Source organism: Odocoileus virginianus, unplaced genomic scaffold (assembly GCF_023699985.2).
Source record: "Odocoileus virginianus isolate 20LAN1187 ecotype Illinois unplaced genomic scaffold, Ovbor_1.2 Unplaced_Contig_63, whole genome shotgun sequence".
NCBI classification, from domain to species: domain Eukaryota; kingdom Metazoa; phylum Chordata; class Mammalia; order Artiodactyla; family Cervidae; genus Odocoileus; species Odocoileus virginianus.
In genome coordinates, this window is record NW_027224380.1 from 2,907 (window position 1) to 13,193 (window position 10,287).

The window sequence follows — 10,287 nt, forward strand, 5'->3', positions numbered from 1 at the left end:
CACACTGCACCAGGCCGAGGACTTCAAGTCTTGAGGAAGCATGGGGTGGCCCAGCAGAGCACAGGTCCTGGGGAGCCTCCCAAAGCCCCACTGGGAAGCTCGGATGTAGATCTTCCTTCCTGAGGTCTCAGGGTGGGCGCTGGTCAAGCCCTCATCCGTCCCCTCATTTCCACCAGTTCCTGCGAGTGGGCTGGGGTGTCTCTGCGCCATGGTGGGGGGAACTGCTCAGAGAAGAACACATGCACATCTCCAGGAGACCAAGCAGAACTGGGTCTGAATCTGCAATGGGGAAGCACATGCTGAGCTGAGGACACGGGACCACATTGGGCAGGGCCTTGGCTGGTGCTGAAGCTCAGGACACGTGGCAGGGCCCAGGGGTGGCTGACCGGGTAGGTGGGGACATCCGGCCCGGCTTCACAGGCACATCAGGGCTCTCTGGGGGGTTGGGGGAGAGTGGATGACTGCTTGGGGGTGTGTGTTGATGGGGAGGGGAGAGGAGACTCGGGCAGGGAGGTGTTCCTTGAGACCTGGGTCATTAGGGAGCCTACAGGGACACATCTGGACTTTCCAGGACAGGGAGCAGCCCGTCCCAGGGGATTCTGAAGAGGGGTCCCCTCTCAAGGGGGTGGAGTGGAGAGGCTCAGGCTCCATGACATGGCCCCTAATGTGGGGCCAGGAGGCTGCCTGACCTGGCCTTTCCCTGCTTCCAGGCTGGGGGCCTGGGACCTGCTGAGCCTATTGACCAGAGGAAAACCTTGGGGGGCTCATCTCCACAGCCCCTTCCTCATTTCCTGGCTCCTCTGGGATGGGCTTGAGCCCCTTCTTGGGGGGCTCCTCGGCCTCCTGGTCTCCTGCCTGGGGGAGACCCTCTGGCTCCCAGCCAGGACTTCCTGGGACCACCGGGGAAGCCCTGCCCATCCTGGCAGTGGCGGGGCTCCCAGGGGCTCTGTACATCCTGCCTCACCTCTACTTCCTGCCTCATCTGTATCTCCTGCCTCACCTGCAGCTCCTTCCTCTTCAGCTTTTACTTCATGTGTACCTTCTTCCTCACCTGGAGCTCTTGTATCACCTGACCTCTAAGCCACTGCTCATCTCTGGGGCTATGCAGGGAAATTGGGCCTATCCTGTGAATAAGCATCAGGGTCCTGGGGCAGGCAGACAACATCCCAGGGGCCCCTCTTGCCTGGTATTTGTCAGGGGCTCAAGCTTCGGTTTAAAAACCAGCAAACTCGACCAAAGCAATCTTTCACCCCAGCTCCTTTCTGAAGACCTTGCCCAGCACTCAGTACCTACCCAGAGGCCCCAAGGCAGCCTGCACGGCCTCCTTGAATTCCTGGTCCTCGCAGTTGTCTGGGATGCCCAGGAGGAGCAGAGTGCTCAGCATTCACTTCCATCCACCTGCAACAGTTTTCCCAGTGTCATGGCCTGGACCTGGGGGGAGGGCACACAATGTGACAGAGGAGCAAAGACTTGCAGTTTGCACACTATGGCCTGTGAATACAGATGGCAAGGGGGGAATTGGCCCCAGACAGCCCACCCCACCACCCTGGAAAGAAACTGGCAGCCTGGAGCTCCTCTTTAGCCATTTCATGCTCATCACCTCCCACCCCTCACTACTGTGGCTTAGAGTGCTCCCCTTGCATCCCTTACCTCTGCAATGAGGAGACCCCCTTTTGCCTAAGCTGACACACCTGACCCCACCATAGTACCGGAGCCCCTGTCACCATAATCTGCAACCTGGCAGCTGAGAGCCCTCTCCTCCAGGATGCCCCAGCCAGGAGCCCTCCAAGCCTCCCTTTCCCAGCACTGAATGTTGAGCGTCCCCGATGCTATGTTGATCCCAGAAAACTGGAGACCTCTCCCACGCCCACCAGCCTAGTTGGGAACCCCTCCCCCTCCCACCAGCACCTGACCTTCTGGGGCTGGAACTGCCCTCCCCTCCTCCCACCACCCACAGGCAGGTGCCCTACCCCCACAGTACCCCCCACCCTGTACCCAGGAGCCCCAAGCCCCTTCTCACCAGCATCCTGCCAGGACCTGTGGCTCCCCTTCACTTTCAGCCCCCACTGCCTGTTGAGGAAGAGATCCAGCCCCTTCCCAGGGTGCCTGTGGTAATTCTGGGGTCGGGTCACCTGCCCACTTTCTCAAACTCTGGGGGTGCTGCCTGTGTGCTGTGGAGCACACTCCAGTGGCCACCTTGGAGCCCTGGACAGAGCTTCCGGGCTTCACAGTACCTGGGTGTCCCAGGCCCTCTGTGCTAAGGCCACCGTGTGCTTCCCAGTGCCCCAGGAGAGCCCAGGTGAATGAGGGACAAAGGCCTTTGGGCCTCTGTGCAGGGCGAATGGCTGGATCGGGAGAGCATTTGATGTCAGTCAGTGTTGCCGCCAAGGAACCTGCTTAGGGAGGGCTTGAGGTGGCAGGACTTGGAGCCTCCAAAAGCTACAGGCACACCCATTGGCCCTCCAGCAGTGAAGTGGCCTCCATCAGTAACTGTCCCAAATGTGAGGGACGGGATGCTGGAAAGAGAACCCTAATAACAGGCCCCACCCTGCACTCATATTCTGCCCTCAAGAAGCCTGGAGTCTCTTAAACAGACACAAGTTGGCTGTTTCCAAGCCATGAGCCCCACTACACCTCTCTGCATTTGAAAGCTTTCGCTCAGTCAACCAGGCAGTCACTGCATTAGAAATGTGTGGGCTTTGGTTTACATGAACATAAAGTCTCCTGAAACTTGGGTGGCCTAAACAAGTCACTGAATATCTGGGGCTCACATGTGTATGACATCATATACAGTATATATGACATCACGTCCACTCTTTATGACATCATACCACTGTATTTATGACATCACATACACTGTATTCCTGACATCACACCCACTATATATGACACCACACCCACTGTATATGACATCACATCCACTATACATGTGACATCACAGGTACTGTACCTATGACATCACACCCACTATGTTAATGACATCATATCCACTATATATGACATCACACACATTGTGTTTATGACAACACAATCACTATATCTGACATCACACCCACTATATCTGACATCACATCCACTGTATCTGTGTCATCACACCCAGTTTATCAATGATATCTTACCCAGTGTATGTATGACATCACACCCACTATATGTATGACATCATATGGACTACATATGACATCACATCCACTCTTTATGACATAACACAACTGAGTATATGGTATCACATCTACTGTATTCATGACATCACACCCACTATATAAGACATCACATCCAGTGTATATGACATCACATCCACTATGCATGTAACATCACAGGCACTGTATCTATGACATCACACCAACTATGTTTATGGCATCATATCTACTATATATGACATCACACACACTGTGTTTATGACAACACAACCACTATATCTGACATCAAACACACTATATCTGACATCACATCCACAGTATCTGTGTGATCACACCCACTTTATTGATGATATCACACCCATTGTATGTATGACATCACAGCCACTATATGTATGACATCATATGTACTACATATGACATCATATCCACTCTTTATGACCTCACACCACTTTATGACATCACATAAGCTGCGTTCATGACATCACACCCAGTATGTATGACATCACATCCACTGTATTTGACATCACATCCACTATACATGGGACATCACAGTCACTGTATCTGTGTCATCTCACACACACTGTATTGATGACATCACATCCACTCTATGTATGGCATCACACTTGGCATATGTATCATATGCACTAGACATGACATCACTTCCACTCTTTATGACATCAAACCGCAGTATTCATGGCATCACACCCACTGTGTTTATGACATCATACCCACAATATATGACATCATACCCATTGTATATGACATCACAACCACTATACGTGTGACATGAGAGCCACTATATCTGTGTGATCACACCCACTGTATTGATGACATCACACCAAGTATGTAAGACATCAACTGTGTATGTATGACATCATATGCACTATACACGACATCACTTCCACTATATTTATGACATGCCCATTATATGTGACATCACTTACAGTGTATATGATATTACAGCAACTGTATCTGTGACATAATAGAGGCACCCCTCCCTCATGACTGAACCACCAGCCTGAGAGCCATGTCCACCAGGCTCACCAAGGCCTTAGCAGTAGTAACTACCCACAAACTGGAAGCAGTATATATTGTGATGACAGTAACACAGGTCGCAGGCTTAAGCATAGTTCTACAACTTGGTGACCAGGGTAATCCTCTCAGTTCTCTTCCACTCATTTTGTACCACTGAAAAAGGAAAGGCTCCACTGCTCTGCAGATTGAACCACCCAACCAGTCTGTCCTCCACCTCTTGATAATGACACCCCCTCCCAATGGAGCCCCAGTGCCAGGAGCAAGCAGGTCCGCCCAGGGACCCTCAGAATTGAAGGTTCGAGTCGCCTGCCCCTCGTGACCATGGGTGCTGGCCACGGCCAGCTCTGAAAACCAGCGTCCAGCATCCAGAGACCACCAGGGCAGCTCACCAAACAGCCCCTTTGGATCTTTGTGGGCACCCAGCTCCCTTCCTCTCTCCCGCCTCCGCCTGCACTACGGTGATGGTGCACTCGGGTTCAGGGGTCCTGCGTCAGCTCTAGGCCAGTGGGACCACCCAGATCCTCCAGGCCATTGGGGGATGGGCAGCAAGAGCCCAGGGCGCCCAAGATAGGCGGCCAGGCCCAATTGTGGTCCTCGCGTGCCTTCTGGCGGCCATTGTGGGAACTGCCACTCAGGCTTCTCATGCCCAGGGTAGCAATTTTGAAGTGTGGATGGTCGAATTTCCCAATAAGCACCACAAGGCAAGCTCTTGGCTGCAGGAAATTGCGGCTCACACAAGCGCACAGGCGCTGGACGTAAAAGCACAACCTCACGAGGCACACACATGCAGGCACACGCAGGATGGCCTCATGCTCGAGAATGTGTCTCCTGGATCAGTAGCGCCTCCACCCTGGCAAATGCACTGTTCACCGAGGTTTCTGGGGGAGCTGTGGACCCAGAGTTAGCCTCTGGGCAGGAAGGGGCCATCTCCAGGCCCCTGTCTGCAGCCACCTTCTCACAGCCCCACACCCTGCCTCCTGCCTGCTCCCAGAACACAGGACTAGTGCGGGGAGTGGGACAGGGAGAGGGGTGCCCGTGACTCTCAGCAGGCCACCCTGCCCTGGACTCAAGGTGGAGGACAGGGCTGCCAGCCATTCCCGGCCTCTGGGGAAAGGGGGCTGTGGAACTTTTGCTGGCCCACCCTCCTTTCCTCGGACATCACACCACCGCCCCCACCACCCCTGGGTGCACTGACCCGGGCTGGCCACCATTGGCCAGCAGGGGTAGACTGATCTCAGGAAGGTGGGCAAACACCCCAGCCCTGAAATCCTGCACCACAATCCTGACAGTGGCCATGACCTCACACCAGGACCTTTCTGTGGCTGGCTGGTCCTTGGGATGGCACACATGATCTCTGAACCATCTGGGTGCCTGGAGCCCACACAGAGCTGCCAGGGATCCTGGAGCCTGGTGTCCTACCTGCTGACCCTGCTCTCCCCACACATCCAATCCACTTATTCCTGGGGGCTCCCTGAGGTTCCTAGTGACCCAAACCAGTCACAGTCCCTGCCCTCAAGTCTCTGTCTCCCAGCTCCATCCAGCCCAGGGTGCCACTCAATACATCTTGGACACTGCTGGGACCACACGGCAGCACCAATTCAGGGTACAAGGCCACTGTCACTCCCCCAGCCCCATCACCCCTCCCCTCCACTGTCCAGAGCAAAGACGATACTCAGCTCAAACTTTCAGGAACTTTTATTGAAAAGCAATTATATCCACTATATATGACATCAAACCCGCTGTGTTAATGACAACACAACCACTATATCTGACATCATCACATCCATATCTATATCTGTGTCATCACACCCACTGTATCGATGATATCACATCCATTGTATGTATGGCATCACACCCACTATATGTATGGCATCATATGTACTATATGTGACATTACCTCCACTCTTTATGACATTACACCACTGTATTTATGACATCACACTCACTGTAGTCATGACATCACACCCACTATATATGACATCACATCCACTGTATATGACATCACATCCACTATACATGTGAATCATAGCCACTATCTCTATGAATTCACACCCACTATATTTATGACATCATATCCACTATGTATAACATCACACCCACTGTGTTTATGACAACACAACCACTATATCTGACATCACATCCACTGTATCTGTGTCACCACACCCACTGCATGCATGGCATCACACCCACTATATGTATGACATCATATGCACTATATATGATATCACACCCACTATGTTTATGACATCATATCCACCGTGTTTATGAAAACACAGCCACTATGTCTGACATCACATCCACTCTATGTGACTTCACACCCACCAACACTGACTGAAACCATTGAAGACAGGGAATGACAACACAGAGAACTTCTAACATCCACTGGAGATCACGGACCTGGCCCCCCTCCTCCCGGGGTCCCTAACGAGGTGCCCTCCCTCCCCCCACACTCTCCCTTCCCGAGGGCCTCATGTGTGGTGTCTTGCCAGGATGGTGGGTGCTGGCAATGCCTGATCTCCCCACGGCAGCCCCTCCTGCTTGGGCCCATGTGCCCTATGGCGGGCACAGGACTGTCACACACCAGGGCACGCTGTACCAAGCACAGTACACAGAGTCGCGAGGAAGCATGGGGTGGCCCAGCAGAGCACAGGTCCCAGGGGGCCTTCCGAAGCCCTGCTGGGAAGCCCCAATGCAGATATTCCTTCCTGAGGTCCTTGGGTGGGTGCCAGTCAAGTCCTCATCTGTCCCCTTCTTCCCACCGGTTCCTGGAAGTGGGCTGGGGTGTCTCTGCCCCACGGTTGGTAGAACTGCTCAGGGAAGAACACACTCACATCTCCAGGAGAGCAAGCAGAACTGGGCCTGAATCTCCACCAGGAAAGCACACACAGCTGAGGACCCGGGACCCCAGCAGGTAGAGCCTTGGCTGGTGCTAAAGCTTAGGACACGTGGCAGGGCCCAGGGTTGGATGACCAGGTAGGTGGGGATACCTGGCCCAGGTTCATGGACTCCTCAGGGTTCTGTGAGGGGTGTGGGGGAAATGGATGATGGCTTGGAGGTGTGTGTTGATGGGGAGGAGAGAGGGGCTGGGACAGGGAGGGTTTCCTTGAGACCTGGGTCACTAGGGGGCCTAAAGGGGCACATCTGGACTTCCCAGGACAGGGAACTGTCTGCTCCAGGGGATGCTGAATAGGGGTCCCCTCTGGAGGGGTGGGGGAGGCCCAGGCACCATGACATGGCCCTTAACATCTCTCAGGCCAGAGTGGGCAGCAGCTGTTTGCAGGCATCCCTCACCTAGGCAGGGGATGGCCACTCAGGGCTGTTTCCAGTTGCAGGCTTTGGGGCTGACCTTGGCATTGGCAGCTGGTGAGTGGTACTTCTCCAGGCAAGTCCCAGGTCTCCAGTGACCAAGCTCAAACCTAAGCAGAACAAAAGAACCCTCTGTCCCACCAATGAATTCTCCTCCTCTTCCTCCCTCTCCTCCGTGCCCCTCCTCTTCTTGCATCTCCCTCCTCCTCTTCCTCCTCCTTCTCCTTTTCCTCCTTTGGAACAAAAGTTTATACCACACACACCCACTCACAGCAAAGCCAGTTGTGGGGTGCTGGCCCACCAGGTACCCAGGGCCCTATCATCTCTTCACAGTTTTTGCTTTCCTTGTCCCTACAGGCCTTCCAGGCTGCAGGGGCTGGGTTGGGGGAAGATTGCTTGTAGGCTGGTGCTGGGTGCCATGGGCCTCTGGGTCCTCTGCCTTCAATTGCAGAAAGGCTCCAGGGTGCTGCCTTCCTGGGGACTCCCTAGGGCAGTGTAGATGATCCTGAAGACAGGCTGGATCCTGTGGTCTCCCCGCCGGAGCATCTTCCATGTGCCCCACAGCTCTTCCTTGTCAGAGCTGGCTCCTTGTGGCAGAGGTGGCCTCCAGAGAGGCTCCTCTAGGCCCCAAGTGGCCTGGGGGCCCATCAGCATCGGTAGCTCAGAGCCCACAGGGCGTTTGCAGGTGGCCAGAAGCCAGGGCCAATGCCAGAGCCCTTGACTACACCTTCTTCAGCCTCTGCTATGTTGGGGTCTCCGTCTGAGGCATAGGCACCCCTTTTGCTGCACATGATGATCTTCTGCTTGGGCCTCCCGCACCTCCCTGAACTGATTTTGGCTTGGTTGGTTGAGCACCTTCCAGTCGGTAGAGGCTGAGGGGGCTGAGCTTGGCTTCCCTGCCCCTCTACCCCATTCAAGGCCCCCACTGTTTGTGTGGACTGCCCTTCTTCAGCCTCTGCTAATGTTGGGGTCTCTGTCTGAGGCATGGGCACCCCTTTTGCTGCACATGATGGTCTTCTGCTTGGGCCTCCCGCACCTCCCTGAACTGATTTTGGCTTGGTTGGTGGAGCACCTTCCAGTTGGTAGAGGCTGAGGGGGCTAAGCCTGGCTTCCCTGCCACTCTACCCCACTCAAGGCCCCTGCTGTTTGTGTGGACTGCCTCTTCCCCCCGTTGCACGTTTTCTGTTGCCTGCTAGCAGAGGGTGTGCCTGGATATGTTGAGCCTATGCTTCCTAGGCCTTGGGGTGGTTCAACGGCTCCAGCCCCTCTCTCGTTCCCTGACTCTTCTGCTGCCAGCTGAGGCCTGGGCTTTGCTGGAGGCTGATTCTCGGCCCTAGGAAACAGTGCCTCGCTGTGGCCTTCCTCCCCAGTGCCACAGCTAGAGGATAGCCACCGGCACTTCAGAAATGGGATGATCTCTTCCTGGATGGTCTGAGTGCTGCTCTCAGCAATTGACCCTGCCTGTACCATGACCTGAGGGATCAGGACACTGTCTTCTGATGCCCTGAAGACCCTTTCTGCTCGACTCTGGATCTCCTCGGTCACTGCCATGGTGGCCTTACACTCCTCTTCATCTCGAATGAGCTTCATTAACTGCAGGAAAGTGGGCGCACACTCTCGCTGATCCAGTAGCTCGAGTTTGTCACGGAGGGCAGTGGTCAATGGAGGCTCGAGCTAGGATGTGTTTCAGGTGAATCGTGTCTGCACTTCTCACTGACATGGGGCTGTGCTGCATGGCTTTCTGAATCAGGGCTCTAATCATACCAAAAAACCAGAGATGGTCTCTCCAGACTTCTGGAAGGTCTGGACTAACTTAAATTGTGAGGTTCTATGGTCCTTTTTATCCCCAAAGATCTGCTTCAGGGCATCCAGGCACTCCTCCACTGTCGTGGAGTCTTTGCTGGCCCTCAGCAGCTGCATGATGGAGTGGGCAGGGCCACATAGCTTTCCAGCAAACGCCACCACTTCTCAGTCTCAGACACCTGCCATAGCTGCATCGTCTCAGTCACCTGCTCTAGCCAGGTTTCAAAGCTCTCTTCACCTGGGCCTGGGAGAGTGTTTCCTGAAAATGTCTTGAGTTTTCGGTACCACAGGCTTTCTTTCAGAGGCTGCAAGACTGGTTGCCTGACTTGAGCCACACCCTCCAGCTCTGTACCCTCAGAGTGAGTGCTGTACCCCAGGGTTTTGGCCACATCAACCATTCTTCGGCCCTCATCTTTTAGGAAGTCCTTCAGTCTGTTGATAAATTCCTCATCTGGGCTACGGGGCTTCACCACCACTTCCCAGGTACCTCCCTTTCCTAGGATCCGGCTGGGCACGGTAGCATAGTTGATGGTGTTAGTCAATTCAAGGAAAACTGCCTTAGCCTGGTCTTCCCTTCTGAACATTGTGCCCAGCACCCTGTAGGTGCAGAGGGACCCTAAGCCCCTCCTCAGGGTCTCTTTAATTTCCGCCTCACTACACTCCATGGGGACCCCCATGATTAGCAAGGCCTTCCTAGGGTCCAGGTCCATTCCTCTGCACCAATCCTCCAACAGTCACAGCCATTGCTCCCAGTTTCTATGGACTGGTCTAATACTAAGGGCAGTAATCAGCTCACAAAGTGTGAGCTCACAAGGAGTTTTGGGTCAATGTCAAGTACGAAGGCAGAATCATCTCCATTTTCCACAGCCTATAAATGGAAATGGAATGAGAATATCATTAATGCCCACCCTCCCAACCCCCACCAAAACCTCTCCACTACCCCTTCCCCTTTCTGGTCACAGGAATTCAGCCCCTGCTTCCCAGGGCTTCCCCAATCATTTGGTGG

General features: G+C 54.1%; 1 pseudogene; it reads right to left on the reverse strand.

Annotated features, from left to right (window-relative positions):
• Positions 1 to 7,919: 7,919 nt before the first annotated feature.
• Positions 7,920 to 10,012, reverse strand: LOC110142614 (paraneoplastic antigen-like protein 5; annotated as a pseudogene).
• Positions 10,013 to 10,287: the final 275 nt, after the last annotated feature.